At 37.2% G+C, this 19,220-nt stretch overlaps 1 protein-coding gene and 1 pseudogene across 1 annotated transcript in view; one reads left to right on the top strand and one right to left on the bottom strand.

The window, feature by feature from the left end:
- UMAD1 (UBAP1-MVB12-associated (UMA) domain containing 1) overlaps positions 1–19,220 on the bottom strand; it is a 215,784-nt gene that overhangs the window by 134,414 nt on the left and 62,150 nt on the right. The window lies entirely within an intron of this gene.
- LOC110579894 lies at positions 510–10,699 on the top strand (annotated as a pseudogene).

The raw sequence follows: 19,220 nt of genomic DNA, 5'->3' as shown, positions 1-19,220 counted from the left end.
ATCACCCTCGTCGAGCAAGGCAGCTATCACGCCAGGAGAAGCAGCGCGGGCTGTGGGGAAACCGGACGTCCAATGATCTCTGGCCACCCCTGTTGTTTTTGGTTCATTTCCTAAGGCGAGGAGAGGGGAAGTGACCATCTCTTTAGGCGGCCACCGGAAGCCAGGCTCCAGGCATGTTGGAGGCATCGGTAGGGGATGACACTGGCCTTCTGAACTGCGGCAAAGCTCAGAGAGACACAGTGACCCTCACCTCAACACACTGAGGACCAAGTCTGTCACTTATTTTGCCCTGTCACTCTATATGAAGACATTAAGAAACAATCTCAGGATTCAAAGAGAGAGAACTCTTTCTTAAAGAAAAGAATAGGATGTTTGGAAGAAACATTTATGGGAACTTGATTAGAGGAAGAAAAATAGGTTCTCTGAAACAAAAACAAGTAAATAGGGGCTATCATGCACATCAGAAGGTCTGCATCGATAAGATAATTTGAAGAGCACCCTGGACTAAAATGAATAAAGACAACTAAATCTGAAAGTACTGAGTGAACAGATACGATTTAAATAAACAGAATTCTTCCAGATAAAAAGACAGAAGTAGAAACTCAGCAGGTAAGGAGGCACAGAAATCCACCTTCATCAAACTGGAAAGTGGAAAAATGGACCTGTGACCTAAAGCCTATCACTTAGCACAAGAGCTGGGATGTAGGAAGAAGACATGTAGAGATCTCAAAACTGAACTACCAAAATCCAAAGGGATCATTCTCAGGAGGACGATCTGACCAGCAGACATCTCCAAAGACCACGCTTCTCAAGTCAGAATGTGTAATATTCACACTGGGAACCGAGGAGAGAAAGGACTAATTTATATCAGTGACTTAAGTGCAGCCTGAACTAATAGCACTGAAAACCTCAATTGCAATCTGGAAAGCCCAAAAGAATGCAGTGAAGTCATTGGGAAGGACAGCACAAAAATCCAGCTGGCATATTTTACTAGAATATTCAAAAGATAACCCTCTCTCTCTCACCAAATGGCAAAGCTCTTTGTAATAAATACCACCACTTCTCCTTTACCAGGAGATAGAAAGATTTTATTGGAGAAAGCAATTCTCTAATCATGGACACACAATGAGAGATCCATTCCTGACGGTGGCACAAAATTTCAGGAACACAACTACTATGGCAAACTGTATGGGAGGGAATTCATGGGTGTTCCCAGGTCCTTCCAAACTGAAGGAAGCAGGCTTTGGGGAAGTTAAGAGTAAAACTTCAGGATCAAGATAATCAAAACCGCCTTTATAAGAATTAATTCTGAAGATGAAGATGTGGCATCTTAGCCAGTGGTTCTCCAAGAAATGTGTATAACAAACTAAAAGTGGACTTGGATGAAAAGTTTGCAGAAGCCTTCAGTATGTGCACCTGCATGTGTGTGTATACCCACACACCTCATTGTACCTTAAAAAAATAACCTTTAAATTACACTATTTTTCCTTCAAACGTGATATCACAATGGGTTATCTCTAGCTATAATATCTGTGCCCTCAAGAGTGTTATGCTATCAATCACCCAAGGTCAACTTTTCCCTTTGACCTTGCAACAATATTCATTTAAGGCATAATCACTCTTCACAAATCACTGTCTATTAAACAGTAATTTATATGATGTGTTCCTGAAAATTTTTTTACACCACTGGTTTTATGAAACCCAAGTGTTCCATGGCTGAAGCCACTAAAATAACACCACCCTGTTCACAACAGATCAGTAAGTACACTTTTAGGAGTATAAATAAAACACTTTATAATCTTATACATACTATGTAATACAATTCCAGTTGAATGAAAATGCTTTTTAATATCAGAGTCTTAGGTCTTAGATATTTCCTGAGCATTGTGGGAGATTGCAAAGCATTTTTAATTAATGCATTTGGGATTAAAAATGCTTTTTGAATGAAAAAATAAAATTATCTGGCATGCCATTTTGCTTCAAAAACAAAAAGATGTATCATAAGGTGATACTGCAAATTAATGGAAATGATAGGTAACTACTTCATTCCGAGGGGATGAATGGAAAATGAAAGATCACAAAAGCTTTTTAGGCTAGGCATTTACTCTCACGTATGGTGTGGTGAATGGTTTCCTTTTAACCATTTTCTTCATGATCTTAAGTATTTATGACAAAACTTCAAATGTACGGTAATGATTCCATACTTCTCCATATAATAAAGAATAACAAATCTTTCTATTTTACTTAAGCGAAAGCCAAATAAGAAGAGACGTTTACCTCTGAAAAGTAAAAGCACCAAAATATAGCTTAATTAAACAGAGAAGATAATTTCAAAAGCATAAGCTTCCTACATTCATGAACTTAAGGGTTCAAATCTAAAGGCCTTAGTTAAAATGAAAAATCTTAATAAGTAAAAGTTACCTGTATCACCAGTCCAGGAACAGAGAATTTCTGGCAACTGACGGGAGATTCACATTCTCACTAGGATAAATCTAATGACTTAATTTCACCTAGCATTCCCAATTCACACTGTAGTAGACTAACTGCTGAGACTCCATGAGTGAACAGCAGTCTTCCCAGGATTACAGAACTAAGGACAATATCTCAAAAGGAATGCTCTAATTAAGCCTATAATTCTACACTAACTTTATAATAACTTTGATCATAATAATGTGGATCAAAAGCTTTTTTTTATAAGGTGGGGAAGAACAAACTATATAATTAAAGCATACACTGCTAATTCTTGACTATAATCAAAAAAGAAAAGACAAAGGTGATCACAATCCTTTGAAGATGCAAGGAAATTACAAGTTCAGAATTATCTAAAACAGCCAGAAATTGCACTCATATTTTCTTCTCTAAAGAGAGATATTTGTACCATGTATGACAGAAACATAATTTTATCAGTAAGTGCAAAATCTGTCTTGGTGTGTGGTAGCTGGATTCAAGAGAGTTCCACGCTACTAATACAAATAGAGTATGTTAAGCACATAAAATAGGTAAGTATGAACAATTCACATGTTTTCATAAACATTTAAAGAAAGGTTCAGTGACAAGTTGAAAATTAATAAGGTATTTTAGCAGAATACCTAACTTCAACTGACATGACTGGCCAGTAGTAAACACTGCCCTGTAGTAATTTTGCACAACGTCCAGCCAACATACCAGCCTTTGTAGACATAATTACCACCAATTGCTATGTTTTCTGTGTACCATCCATTTCATATAATCATATTAATTTCAAAACATGAGCAATGTCTATTCTAACGAGAGGACCACAATTCTAATTTAGGAATATGAAATTTATATTGGTTTGCTTTGTTCTCTAGGATAACAATGTCATGGCTGGGTGAAAGATATTCCCTCTAAACCAATAAATATAATCAACAAAGGAAATGTACCAGTGAAACACCCAAAAATGTCAGCCTTCTGTGCGCACTTATAGCCTAGGAGTATCTTCAGAACTATACGCCAAGACCACCGATGTCTTTCTGGGGTTTAACTTGGCATTCACCCAACTACCCAGAGATTCTGGAGTTTCCTGCCAGATAAAGGACAAATATACCAACTGGGTATGGTGTGTTACTTGCTGCAGTTAAAAAAAAACCAAAAAACCAAAAAAACAATGCCAGAGGGCAACACTCTTAGTCCACAAAAATGCCTGACATTTCTGGCTTAAGACCTTTTGGGTCTAATAAATAGCTCCATTTCTTAGGACAGAGGTTTCTTTCACTGATGGATTTATTAAATAAATAAGTAGTTCATCAGTTTACAGAATGTGTCATTTCACACAATTTACTATGAAAGAACTAGCAGGTGGCACTATTAAGATCCATCAGTAGTAGGAATTGTTTCATAGATGACCAACTCAATCTACGTTTGGAACACTGCCATCCTTTATAAGGTTTTTCCATGTAACACATTCAAAGTTTTAGTGCACATCTACTCAGGGTGTTTATGAAATCCTTGTGCAACTTTAAACTTGACCTATCCCACTGAACTATATTTTATGGGACTGTGTTAAAACTGCTGTGTATTCATCCAGACCACATTCTTTAAAGGAACTTCAAGCCAGGATCATGAATGCAATTTATGAAATCACTCGGCAGCAGCTGGAGAATGTTTTCAATGAGGTGGAAAATCGGACTGAATGTTGGATCACCAAAAAACGGTGGCTATGTTGAAGTCTATAAATTTAAACTGCAATGTTAAAGTCTTATTCACACTGATTTAAGTCATTTTTAATTTTTTTTTCTGTCACAAATACAACAAAGATCAAGGTTTAAAGTTAACATGGAAATTTTTAAAAATACCCAAAATGGCTATGATGTTATATATTTCTATTAGAAATTTTACTATTTTTCCCATGTTAGAAGACTAATAGCAACTCATTAGAAAATGTTTTACAGCATCCAAAAAAGGCTAACATATATTTTAGAGATCACTGATTCTCCAACTGACTTAAACCACATTTTTAAAATTCTACTATTTATAAAGACACATATTTGTAAATAAGCCATTTCCTAATGGGTTGTGAAAGAGAAAAATCAGTATGAGAGAGAGACTGGTTAACATGTTAAAAGAGAACGTGGTTAGATGCAAGGCAGTATCCTGGATTTGATCCCAGAACAACAAAAAAAAGACATTTATAGAGAAACTGGTAAAACCCAGATAAAGTCTGTGGTTTCGTTAATACTATTGTACTAATGTTAATTTCTTAGTTCTGACAGATCTACCATGGCTATGTAAGATGTAGATGAAAAATATTTCAAAAATGCTCTGTGATATCTTTGCGACTTTTCTGTACACCTAAAATTATTCCAAAATAAGGAAGTTTATTAAGTTTTTAATAACTTAATATTTTAATAACTTTAAAAACTTATTAAGTTGTTTTTAAATGTGATTGGAATATTCACAGTACCTTCTGTAATTACTTTTTTCTCTACCTTATCTATAATCACTGACTGGGACACATTTTATTTTCCAGAGTTGGCCAAAACATCTCCCATCACGTGTGTTCCTTAGCAACATTTCCCCAACAAGAGCTAGTATTTATTTCTCTATGCTCTGAATCTGGGAACACCCTGAGGCTCCTTGACCAACAGAACATGGTGGAAGTGATGCAGTACCTGTTCCAGGTCTTAGCTGGCTTGGTAGCTTCTACTTCCTGTGTCTCTGACCACTGATTCTTAGAAGCCAGCCACCATTCTATGAGAACCCAAGTGATATGGAGAGGCTATGTATAGATAATCTTTTTCACAGCCTTAACTTGACCTAGCATCTACTGATGGTTATGCGAATAAGCCACGCTGGACATCAAGCTCAGTCCAGCTTGGTAATGACAGAGACCCCAGCCAACACCTGATTACAACCACACGAAAGAGCCCAACCAAGAACAGTCCAGCTATGCCCAGTCAACCCACACAACCAAGAGAGATGATCACAAATTGTCATCTGATGCCACTAAATCTGGGTAGTTCGTTACACAGCAAAAGATAATGAGGACACTGGCAATTAACAAAAAGGAAGCTAATACCCAGATGTATATTCATGGAAGTGTTGGAAACAGAAGGTCTAGAACACAGAAGATCTGAAAAAATAATAATTTTTTCACTTTACTATTCTGCCTACTTCTTTCTCCTCACAGAATTTACTGATTATAGCAGTTAAGGATGATAAGTAAATTTCAGAAAAAAATACTCAACTGGAACTTCATAGGAGACTCAACATTTTTACGTTTACCAAAAGTCAGACATATCAGTTCACTAATGCCAATAAATGTTTTCTTAAAAGGGACAAGAACTGGGGCACCTGGGGGCTCGGTCGGTTAAGCATCCAACTCTTGATCATGATCTCAGAGTCCTGGGAGGGAGAGCATGGGGGGGGGGCAGAGGGAAAAGCTGACCCCTCTGCCCCCCCATGCTCTCCCTCTCTTTAATAAATAAAATCTTTAAAAAATAAAATAAAATTACATTCCAAAAAAGAGACAAATTATTTCAAAAATTTTTTTCTAAGAAGTCTCTTTTTTTTGGGCAGTGCTACGGAATAAATGTTTGTGCCCTCCCTGACCCCCACCAAATTCGTATGTTAAAACCCTAACCCCCAAGGTGATGGTTTTGGAGGTGAGGCGTTTGGGAGGCGATTGGGTCATGAGAGTGGAGTTTTATGAATGGGATTAATGCCTTTATGAAAGAGACTCCAGAGAGGTCCTATACCGCTTCCACCATGTGAGGACATGGCTAAAAGACAACCACCTATGAACTAGGAAGTGGTCCCTCACCAGACACCAAATTTACCAGTGCATCGATCATGGACTTCCAATCTCCAAAACTATAAGAAATAAATTTGTTGTTTATAAGCTACGCAGTTTATGGTAATTTTCGTATAGCACCCAAGTGGACTAAGACAGGTAACTTTGAAATAAATAGGCAATTTAGCAAAAAGTCTTTTGGGTTATTTAATTGCCCTGAGCAAATTAAACACCCAGGAGTCTTTAACATAATACTCTAAAATGAAATATGACCCAATCCTCTTGATTCTTACCTCTAAAAATATCTCTAGAAGGTATTTTTCCCCTTTCATCTCCACTGCTGCTAGTTCAGACTTCATCTTACCTCGACCATTACAAATAGCTCCCAAATATCCTCCGTGTCTCAAACCTGTTTCCTCTACAGACCATGTCCCATACTGCTACCACAGCTCTGTTTTTTAAACATCTATTGGATTATTTTACTCCTTCCACTCAGAAGGAAAAAAAAAAAAACTTTCAAAGTTTGATTTGAAAATCAAAGTTCACCAGTTTTATTGGATCTGCAAAGCCCCCACTCCCGCTCCCACGACTGCCCTCTCCAGTCCCAACCCACTTTCAGGTATCACTTCTCGCTACATCTCATCAGGTTTTATTTGCTTTAAAAATCACCATTTTTTAATATTCTGCTTACGATTACATAAACTCGAATTTGATTGCTCCCAAGTTCTGTTTCTATGGTAAAATGCATGCTGATCATCACATGCCTGCTTCTGAAGCCTAACCATTCAGATCACCTGGCTCAGATCAGGAGTGGAGGAGAAAGGGATACCCAGTGTGCCTTTGAAGGGGTCAAACATGAGGATGTGGGCATATTTTTTTTCCTCTAAAAAAGGAATGAACCAGGCAAGTATGGATGCAATTAAAAATAAGGAGGTCTAAAGCTAGAAAAAGAGATGTTGGATGAGACACAATCATCTGCTTAACGTGAGGGCTAGCGGAAAGCTCAAAAGGAAGTTAACATGTCTGTCAGCCTCCGTGGGCAGGTCAGCACAGTGGTTCTCAACCTTGGCTGCACATTAGAATCACCTGGGGATGTCTAATCCTGTGACATATACTCCAGGCCTACTATATCAGAATCTCTAGGGGTGGAACCAAGCCATTGGTAGGTTTTAGAACACCCCCAGGTGATTCCAATGGGCAGTCAAGGTTGACATCTACTCTGTGAAGACACAGCTGACGAACAAGGATCAAAGAAGAGTGCTCACAGTTCAGGTAACTAGAAATCAACCATACATTCTAGAGCCTATAGCACAATTATTATTTTCTGTGGGAATGCTTTGTAGCCTGGGGGGAGGGGCAGATAAAGGGAAAGGTTGGGTTTATCCAGACTTGAAAAATGGCAGGGATCAAAATAATTGAGAGACCCGATCTCACAGCATTGCAATGACTGACCACAGGCTCCAGACTGGATAAGAAAAGAAGTCCAGAAGTGGTGAGAGTCTGAGCAAATAACAACTGTCAATTACACAAGCAGAAATGGTGGCATGCAAGAGGGGCCATTTGACTTCAGAGAATAGGATTTCTGGGTTTAAGATTTAAGATTCCAGGAGAAGCCCATTCTGAGTGATTATATAATGTTGAGCAAGGCCATAGCGGAGAACTGCTAAAGTAGAAAAGGTAAAAATCATTGGCAGGCAAAGTCTTTGGAGAATAAGTGTAAAACTACAGCATCAATAAGTGCTGTGAGAGCAGATGACCGTGTGTGGAAGTTTGAGGAAGCCTTCCCTAAGTAACATTTGAGCTGGAATGGAAACGTGTATAAGAGTTAACTGAATGGAGAGAGGAGGGGAGATGGAGGGAACAACAAATTATAATGGCTCTTTGGTGGGAGGGCAAATAGCACTTGGAGGAATTGGAAAAAAGGCCTGTAAGCTGATGTGCAGAGAGCCAGGAGGGAGTGTGGAACTTGACGAGGCGAGGGAGTCAGGCAGACCTTCACACTAGACCTCGTGGGCCCTGCTACTGTCTTTATCAAAAGAGCAGTGGAAACCATGGATGATGGATCACTTATTCAGGTGATCACATAATTAAAGTCTGTCTCTCCAACTGGAGTGTCAGTTCCAGGAGGGCACAGACTGCATTATCATATTCATTGCTTATTCCCAATACCTAGAGAAGTAACTGGCATACGGTAGACCCACTAGAAATGCTGTTGAATGAATGGATATGCAAACGAACAGTGAAAAGGCACTAGATGGAATCTTGATATAATTCTTCTAGCAGCCAAAGATAACACTCCTCGAGTGCTTCCCAAATGGGAGCTATGGCCACTCATTTAATCAATGCATCAACCTCTAAAATAGGCTTTATCATCCCAATTTTACAAATGAGGAAAATGGCACTCAGTGAAATGAAATTACTTACCTGTCATCCCCCACCAGAGAAGTTCCAGAGCCAGGATTTCCCTAGGGAGAGGTACTCTACCTCTATGTAAAGGTATGTAAAGCCAGCGACAGGGGTATCTAGAGTGAAGGCCAAGGTGTGTACACATCTCTGAACTCGTATCAGTGTGACTGGCTTCAAGCTGGTGCTTTTCACCATGATACTTTACAATAGAATGGAGGTCCCAAGGGTTGCAAACTGGGTCAATGGAAGAGAATACATTTGGATGGGGAGCTCAATCAAATCACTGAGAGGACAGGTAGCCAAAATCCTCATGCGCAGGCACAAAAGATCAGAGAAGGAGGCAGCACAAGAAGTTGATTCATTGACTCGCAGAGATCTTCCCTGAGATGGGGAGTTCTCATTCCAGTGAAAGTTCAGGAAAGGTAACCAGTTCGTGCTGATGACAAAGTCTCTTCCGTATTTTATGGGACAAAACTCTGAAATCACCATTTAGTTCTTACTCAAATACATGAGCTTCTTTTAAGGAAAAACTGGGTTGTAATGGCAGGAGCCCCCTGCATGGCTCAAGGTCATACTGAAGTAGAGTGGTTTTCGGTGGGGAACAGTAGTGAACTGGCTCCCCGACATCGCAAACCAATTTCCAACTTGCCCACAACGCCAGGTCCAAAGCACATGAACCTGTAGACAGACAGAGTATGTGGGAAAAGAAACTTCAATGTTTTCCTTCTAATCTAGTTTTGGTCAAAATCCAAATAAGAGACATTCGCATGACTTATTAGTTTCCTAGGACTGCCACAAAAAGTACCACAAACTTGGCGGACTAAAATGATAGAAATTTATTCTCTCACAATTCCGGAGCCTGAAGTCTGAAATCAGGGGTCAGGAGGGTCATGTTCTCTCTGAACTCTCTAGGGGAGAACACTTCTTTGCTTCTTTCTAGCTTCTTCCAAGGACTGCCTAGGTTGCTGGCAATCCCTGGTGTTCTTTGGCTTGTAACTTCCTCACTCCAGTCTCTGCCTGCATCACCACATGGCCTTGTGTGTGTGTGTGTGTGTGTGTGCGCGCATGTATCTCTGTTTCCAAATTTCCCTCTTCTTATGAGGACACCGTCATTAAATGGAGTTTCACTCTAATGAATATGACCTCATCTGAATCTGATTACATCTGCAAAGGTCTTTGCAGTAGTATATTTAATCTTATTTCCATATAAGGTTATATTCATAGGTACTAGAGGTTGGTAGGTCTTTTTTTTTTGTAAATAAATTCCCTTATTTGTTTTTTACATTAGTTAATATTCAATTAATGTTGCTTAGAAGCACATGAATCCTAATTAGTACAGGAAGACCTAAAGAAAGTATTCCAATATTCTCACTTTTAAAAATAAACATGTTGGGGTGCCTGGGTGGCTCAGTCGTTAAGCGTCCACCTTCGGCTCAGGTCATGATCTCAGGGTCCTGGGATTGAGCCCCGCATCGGGCTCCCTGCTCGGCGGAGAGCCTGCTTCTCCCTCTCCCACTCCCCCTGCTTGTGTTCCCTCTCTGTCTCTCTCTCTGTCAAATAAATAAAATCTTAAAAAAAAAAATAAATAAATAAAAATAAACATGTTAACTCTAATGGAATAAAATAAAAATAAAAATAAACACCTGTATCTCTAAGGAAAATCACCATAATCAATTGGAAATTTAGCCAGCTACTAGATAGGAGGGAAAAAAATCCCTAAAAAAATAAGGCATATAAAAATCTGTACCCCCACACCTTTCCCTTAACCCCTGAAAGTCTTTTTTTTCTTGCTCTTTTCCCCTAGTTTTGTTGAGATATAACTGACCAACAAAATTGTATTGGTTTAAGGTATATGACATAATGATTTGATATATGTGTATATTACAGAATGATTACCACAATACGTTAACATCTATTACAGGAGACACAAGTCAAGCTGCAACACTCGCTAACCACTCATTCCTCCGGGTAGTCCAAAGTCCAGCTTCCTACAAATTCAGATCACCAGAACGCGGCATACCTGCATTCAATTCACTTCACTGAAGGCTTAGTTCATCAGTAAAATGCCCTTTATATTAAAAGTTTAAATAAAACTATATGAACTAATATATTGGCTTCTTCTACAAAACCACAACTGAACACAATAATCATTGTTTTTTCAAAGAGTCTTTATAATTACCATGAGAAAAGTTTATTTGTCCTGATGATAATGAAAAGTTTTTGCATTAGGAAGCTTAGTAGTTTATACTATAGTAGTATATTTAATAGTCTTATACTATCATACCATAGTAATCTGGCTCAACAATTCTCAAATTTTGGTTGTATCAAAATTACCATGTGGGAGGGATGCAGAGGGAGATGCAGAGGTACCAAGACTCACACCTAACCTACAAAATCAGAATTAACAGGGATGAAGCCCAGGCATATGCATTTCTGACAAGCATCCAAAGTGATTCTGATGTACACAAAATGTGAGTACCACCAGGTGAGGGTTTTTTCACTTCCTTTCCTCCCTTTATTCTCAGGGGTGTATAGATTGCAAGTTCTATTTCAATGGTCTTAGGGAGTTCATGTTCTTTATTGCAAAGCTATATATTTTTATATTTAAATTTAATATTAATAAGCAGTTTCTAAGCATTCTACCTCTGAACTATTCATTTGAAATAATACTTGTGACTATATTTTAGGTCCAATTGCATTTTTTCCCCCACACATTCTCAAACAGATGGCTTTATTCATCCTCACCATGTCCCTCAGTAGTACACTGCAAGAAACTATTATTCTCTTGAAAGATGAAAAATAAAGGCTCAAGTCCAAGTCAAACTGCGTATTTATTAAACACCTTTAATGTTCAAGACACTGTTAAATATCATCTCATCAGGACAGGTTATACAGCTAAGGAGGTACATCTCTGAGTATGGAAAGATTAGTGTTTCACTGAAATGCTCCCCAACCCACTGACTCACCATCTCCTGCATGCAAAGAATTCAACAGTCTGAACAGTTTAATTATATTAATTGATCAGTATAAGTAGTTGTGAACAATCTGGAATAAGAGCTCCAAGTTCAAGTACTTTCTTCTTTTCACATTATTTTTCTCATCTTCGTTTCACATGTAAAAACTAATTAAAATCTCTCAAATTTAAGACTATAAAGTACCACAAAGAACTACAGTCACTAAGGTGGAAAAAAAAAAGATACTGGTTTCCATGGCCTTCTACAGTTGAAACTATGTGAAAAATTATTTCGTTGGTTTGAAGTCTTTTGTGAAATCCCTTGCGAGACTCAACTGTTGACTGTGGTTAGAATACATTCAAAAGTATAATCAGATTGCATCATCGCCATCACCTGCTCAGAGGCAAGTTGAAGAAACATGTGCTCATGAGGCTGAGGCTGCCTTATTGTCCTACACTCTCATGTGGGCTTGCCAGAGAGATTAGTCACCAGTTTGCAGCTGGTTTCAAATTCAGTTGCTGTGATCCAAGTGCAGATGCCGTGGCTTACCCTAATTATACTGCTCTAGTTTAATCTTTCCACTTGTAGCATACTATATACTGGATCGAATTCAAGACTCTGAAAATTGGTTTCAAACAGAAGACACTTCCAAAATCCACATTCGTGACCCTCCCCTACAGCCTGCTGATCATATTTCATCACTGTATCTTTGGGATCTTCTGAGTCCGTCCCAAAGGTGTCTATAGCTACCTCACCCATCACTGACTCTCGTTAACAAAAAGGCAGGAAAAGCTGTTCTTAAAAAAAAACAAAAACATTTTTTTAAAGAAAATAAAAGTTCTGTCAGCTCCAGAGGTACTTTTTATATTTAAAAAAAATTTCCAGTTTCTCCCTGCTTGGAATTAAACATACTAGCAAATACTACAGAAATTAATCTTAGTCACTGGTTTCTAAATTTGACTGATGATCAAAATCACCCTAGAGGCTTTAAAAAACACCCATAGATTTCCCCCTCTGTATATTGGACCTACTGAGTCATAATTTAAAGAGGTTTCTTTTAAACTTAATCCATAAATAAAGCTTATGCTGGTGCTGCTTCTAAGAGAAAGAAAGAACAGGTTTCCGCCTATCTCAGGCAGGTCTTTTTGCTGCCTGTTACTGTCTACATTTCATAAATGCCCTTGTGTCAAGAATGATGTCTATACAAGGAAATGGGGTAAGACAGAACTCTTAAACAAAAAAAGAAAGATAATCCTAGCATCACAAATCCATAGAAGATAATTAGACAACGAGCTCCAAGAAGGTATTTGTGGATGCGAAGAAAAATGACGAGTGGTAAAACACATATTTCCAAATAGTCATAATTTATTAGCCATCTGTTTTAATTTGTTGGATACATGTAGTTTTTTTCTCCAAGATAACTTAAAAGTATAGTTTTGAAGGTATACATTTTAAACTTTAGATTATGTATTTCTACTCTGTTTCTTAATAATGCATTCCTATAAAATATATGAACTAATATATTGGCTTCTTCTATAAAACCACAACTGAACACAATAATCATTGTTTTTTCAAAAAGTCTTTATAATTACCATGAGAAAAGTTTATTTGTCCTGATGATAATGAAACGTTTTCTTTTCTTTGCATTAGGAAGCTTAGTAGTTTATATTATAGTAGTATATTTAATAGTCTTATACTATCATAAGTATGTTTGTGGTAAACAAAAGACAACTTATGCCTTCACCATATCATGTACAACATTATAAAAAAATTAAAATACTAAAATAGTTGTATGAGTAAAATAAAGCATCTTACAAGAAATTCACATCAGTATATTTCAAAGTACCACTGGGGATACAAATAACACATTCAAGTTATACTGAACACATTATCTGAAAAAAAAAAATCACTCTTAAATTCTGCAATATTTCTCCTTCCTAAATGAATGATGTCAGTTTTACTTTAGTATCTGTTCTAAAATTTAGAATTTGTTTATTATATAGAAATACGAAGTTAAACATTCTGCTGGAACAGGTTATTCAACACGGTGCTAAAACAATCAATCACTGTGTCAATTCTAAAAGCTGGATTTCGCTAAGGTCAAAAAGCTACACAACTATGATAAATAGAATCTACTGTACTTTCAGTTACTCTGTTTAATGTTTTAAAATAACCAGTAAACATCAAGTTTAGTTAATAGCCAACTTTATTTATTTATTTATTTATTTGATAGCGAGCGTGAGAGGGAACACAAGCAGGGGATGTGGGAGAGGAAAAAGCAGGCTGCCCACGGAGCAGGGAGCCTGATGGACCCCGGGATCACAACCTGGGCCGAAGGCAGATGCTTAACGACTGAGCCACCCAGGCGCCCCAGTAGCCAACTTTCCTAAACAGACCTTCCCATGACAGAATATGTTAATCTGACAATTACTTATAGCCAGTTATAAACTTAAGCATACACAGCAGTGATGAGATTTAAACAAAATCTTAAGGTCAAATTTCAAATTTATTCTCTCATCCTGACCCCAGTTCCTGACCCATACTATTACAAATTAATTTCTTTGTTATTTAATATTTATTTTATTTGTTCAAAATATAACACAAGTTGGGCACCTGGGTGGCTCAGTTGGTTAAGCGACTGCCTTCGGGTCAGGTCATGATCCTGGAGTCCCTGGATCGAGTCCCGCATCGGGCTCCCTGCTCGGCAGGGAGTCTGCTTCTCCCTCTCCCACTCCCCGTTTGTGTTCCCTCTCTCGCTATGTCTTTCTCTGTCAAATAAATGAATAAAATCTTAAAAAAAAAAATATAACACAAGTTGTCCTAAAATACTCCATATTGCCGATCCCCTAGAGTGGGAAAAATAGATGGATTAAATGAAGTGGAGGCCATCTTATCCAATGTGATTGGAACTATTTATTTCATAAACATTCAGTTAAATGGGAAATCTTTTAAAAATGCATACCTTCAACATTACCTTTTAATTCAAAACAAATAAATCATATCCATTTAGGAAAGTACATAATTTGAAGTTACTTAGAAGAACTACAATTTTTCCTGGCATTGTCTCTTTCCGTCATATGGGTATTACTGACTGCTGATTCAGGCTGTTATTCAGTACAACATACAACTATTTCTAGGGCATCTGTAACTATGACATAGTAATTTTTGGCACTGGATTGCTCTTACCTCCTCCCCCTCTTCATATTTAGATCCAGCCTTTTCTGTCACAACCTGTATTGTTTCTGCATCATCCATGATTTCAATCAGAGAAAGACATGCATCATATGATTTCACAGATATGAGGAATTCTTACTCTCAGGAAACAAACTGAGTGTTGCTGGAGCGGTGGGGGGTGGGAGGGATGGGGTGGCTGGGTGATAGACATTGGGGAGGGTATGTGCTATGGTGAGCGCTGTGAGTTGTGCAAGACTGTTGAATCACAGATGTGTACCTCTGAAATAAATAATACATTATATGTTAAAAAGAAAAAGCAGGAAGGGAAAAATGAAGGTGGGGAAATTGGAGGGGGAGACGAACCATGAGAGACGATGGACTCTGAAAAACAAACTGAGGGTTCTAGAAGCGAGAGGGGTGGGGGATGGGTTAGCCTGGTGATGGGTATTAAAGGGGACACATACTGAATAGAGCACTGGGTGTTATACGCAAACAATGAATCATGGAACACTATATCAAAAACTAATGATGTAATGGATGGTGAATAACATAACATAATAAAACAAAAACAACAAAAAAACTGTGACTATTACTTTACCATACGTTAGTCTCCTACTAATTGACAAAAGCCTACAATTTGTCTGAGATAACTAAAAACACATAAACAACAACAACGAACTATGTTCTTTGGTATCTCATAATTCAGAAGATTCTCAAGTCATAGTTTTCACCAAAGTTTAGTAAGTGCTTCAGCGGAGATTTTGCTCTGTGCCCTCACTATACCTACTATTTTTTAAATGTTTGATGTTATCTATTATATGACTGCTAGCTCTGTCTTACACTTGTTTTCCAAATTAAAATTCAACCTCATTTTTTCCTATCTCTGAACACTCCAAAATCTTCTGATTCAAAGTTTACAGCAAGGACATTACATTTCATGGCAAACTATGGCTTTTAGGTCACTTTCTCAAAGATCCCAAGCATAGGGATAGGAAGAGACCTAAAGTAAAGGGAGAACACTCATTTCAGGTAAATTTATTTTTGAGTGCTTCTATGCTGAAGGTACATATTAATGGGGGAAGATTTTATAAATAATTTAGAGAGTCCATTAGGTAAAACACTAAAAGATATATAATGTATATTATTCTAAAGTTTTAGGATTTGTGAATTTGCCTATAACACAAACTATAGCTTGTTAGTTCTAGTTGCATTGCTGTCTGTGGCTACTATAACTCTTTGAATTTTTGTACTTTACTGCCCCATGCTTTGCTTTTCTATGTCATCATTTTGGAGAACTGTTTCAACTACATGGCATAACTGATCGGCAATAAAACTGTCATTACCAATAAAAAGACAAATCATTTGTAAGTTTTTGAGCAACAGGTTGATCAGAAGACAATCTCTCCCTACAAGCGCCCAACACCCAACAGCTGACTTTTCCCCAACTTTCCACCCATCTGTTCTTGCTTTAACATTCCCACACAGGGAAGATTTGGGGCCAAGGCCCATATTTGCAGAAAAGCCACCTGATTAGAGTTCTGAGCCTTTCTTAGTAAGCCCAACACATAATTCATTGTACACAACCTATGATTTGTTTTGTAGCAGATGAGAACTTAAAGATATTTGCAAATCAGACTGATGCAGAATCCTAGATTCTTTTTATAAGTTATCTCAGCCATATCTAAATTGATAGCTCTTTTTTTTTTTTTCCTTTTTAGCAATTAGGCTATGGATTATTTTCAAAGCATTTAACTATGTTTTTGTAGAAATAATTACCTCTTCGATACTCGTATTTTTTGAAATTAAATTGTGCAGTTACGGGAACAAACACCCATGTCTGGGAGCAAAAAGTGTGACACATGGACAGGACACCACTCTGCCAGAGGCGCATAAGCATGTCTGCTCACCATGGAAGGGCCTATACAATGCCAATGTTTACGGCTTCACGGAAAAGTAGAATATTGATCAATTTGCAAACTCACGTGAGTGGAGGTCAATTAAGACTTCCCTTCTATACTATCCTTTGAGGAAAACATGGGCCCCCTCTTTTCCAAAGTAATGGACAAAAGAGGCACTGAAATGGAAGCAAAGGTATTTTGGAGGAAATTAAAGAAAAATAAAATTTGACTTTCCAAGTCTTTGTCAAGGACCAATCCTATACTTCCAATTCTTACTTCAAAGATACTCTTATATCATTATATTATTAAATAAAGGTTTTGGAAAAAAATTGGTGCATATGTAATTAAATAATAAAAGTCTATCACAAGATTTTTAATGTTTAATCTAATTTTTTAAATTTTTATTTATTTGAGAGAGAGAGAAAGAGAGCAGATGCGAGCAGGGAGAGGAGCAGAGGGGAGGGAGAGAAAAAGCAGACTTGGCATTGAGAGTGTAATAGCCCTACACTGGGCTGGATCCCAGGACCCCGAGATCATGACCTGAGCAGAAACCAAGAATCAGACACTTAACCAACTTAGCCACCCAGGCGCCCCACGGAATTTTTAAATAGAAATTTTTACTTAGTGAAACAAAACTCATTTTTCCAATAAGATATACAATAAATGCAATATTTCCATCTTGATATAGATAATATTGTATTTTCATTAATAATGAAATCTGACAATCAGAACTCTACCAGTCAAACTAAAATAGCTACTGTTAACTATCCACAGAGCTGTAAGCAGCACAGAAGAACCTACAAATGCTAACATAAACCGGTAAAAACCTCTCCATTTTAATTTAATTGGGTTACTATTCTTTAACAACAACAAAAGCTTCATCTAATGTATTACTTCGATGAATCAAAAATGAAGATGTAAAGAATTTTAGCAAAAAAAATTAAGAATTCCTGAATGGAATTTCTAACAGTATTCACAGAATAGACACATTTAACTTGAGGCTTTAATGATTCCAGAAAAACTCAAAAAGCCCAGCTCACAAGAGTACACAGCTGTTTGGAAGACTGAATGAAATCAGATACGTCATTGTGCTCTGAAATGTTTAAAGCACTGGGAAATATTAGGCTTTCTTACTAATTAATATATATTAGTTAATTTCATGATGTAGGACTTCTTCAATAAAGATCTTAAAATTTGTATTTTAGGATTTTTTGAAATTTTCAACAATGATAACTTTCTGAAAGGTATCCTAAGTAGTCTTAATAAATGTGGGTTCAGTAGAATGTTCAGTTTTACAAAATCCTCCATGAAAAAAAAAGGAGTTTTATGCCAGTATGGAAAATGCTGAATAGTATAAACTCAGGTAGGTGTTATCAAGATAGTAATAGGTTTAAGACCAAGAACTTCTTGCAAACATCTTTAGCCATTTTAAGCCAAGCGTTTCCCAAACTTAATTTAAACACAAGTCTCCTTTTTTACCAACTATTAACATCCCCCCAAAGTAGTAAATGTAAATGTTTCCAATTTAACTCAAATATTGCTGTCTTCCCTTATTCTGTCCCAATATGAAACATCTTAGATCAATTTTACATTTTTTGACCTATTTACCTTTTGTCCTCTATGTTATATACAACATGCTTTCACCACTAATTCTAGGTAAAATATATATCTATATTAAACTACATGTTAAAAACCAGCAATGGAGTCATCTAAAATCCAATTAAATAAATCAAGAAGGTAATAATCAAGTGCATAAAAGAAATAAAAATCAAATTCAAAATAGCATTCATAACAACAGAACAATGGTTTTCTTAGAAAAACAATAAATATTTGAGATTTATGAGATAGGAGACAATAAACAGACCATACCCAGGACTTACAAAGCTTGAGTTGTTAAAAACAGCTTTTGTAACAGCAGTTCTTCCAAGCTGTCCATACTCTAAAGTACTAAAAAGGTAAGTGGAATATAAAAAATCCACCAAAATAGAATTTATCTTCATAGAACTTAAAAATTATCCCTTCCCCCCCAAAATATTCTATAAATGTCAGGTGGTGGGCTGTGAATCAAATCTCAACACATTTAAAGATAATCATTTGGGCCACATTCTCTGACCACAATGCATTAAATTAAAAATCTTCACCAAAAAGATAACCAAAACAAAATATCTCATATACTTGGAAATCTTAAAATATCTTTTTTGAAGATTTCATTATTTATTTGAGAGAGAGAGAGTGAGAGAGAGAGAGCACGAGCTAGGAAAGGCGCAGAGTGAGAGGGGCAGAGAACAGAGAGAAGCAGACTCCCCACAGGGCAGGGAAGCCTGATGCGGGGCTCTATCCCAGGACCCTGGGATCATGACTTGAGCTGAAGGCAGACACTCAACCAACTGAGCCACCCAGAAGCCCCCAGAAATCTTAAAATATTTTTAAATAACTCAGCAATGAACTATAGAAATTGAAAAACATACAAAACTGAAAACTAGTGGAAATAATACAAATTAAAGTTGGAAGCTGCTAATTAGCATTTGAAGGGAAATA

The sequence above is a fragment of the Neomonachus schauinslandi genome, chromosome 12 (genome assembly GCF_002201575.2).
Source record: "Neomonachus schauinslandi chromosome 12, ASM220157v2, whole genome shotgun sequence".
Taxonomy (NCBI): domain Eukaryota; kingdom Metazoa; phylum Chordata; class Mammalia; order Carnivora; family Phocidae; genus Neomonachus; species Neomonachus schauinslandi.
This window is presented reverse-complemented; position numbering and strand designations above follow the sequence as displayed.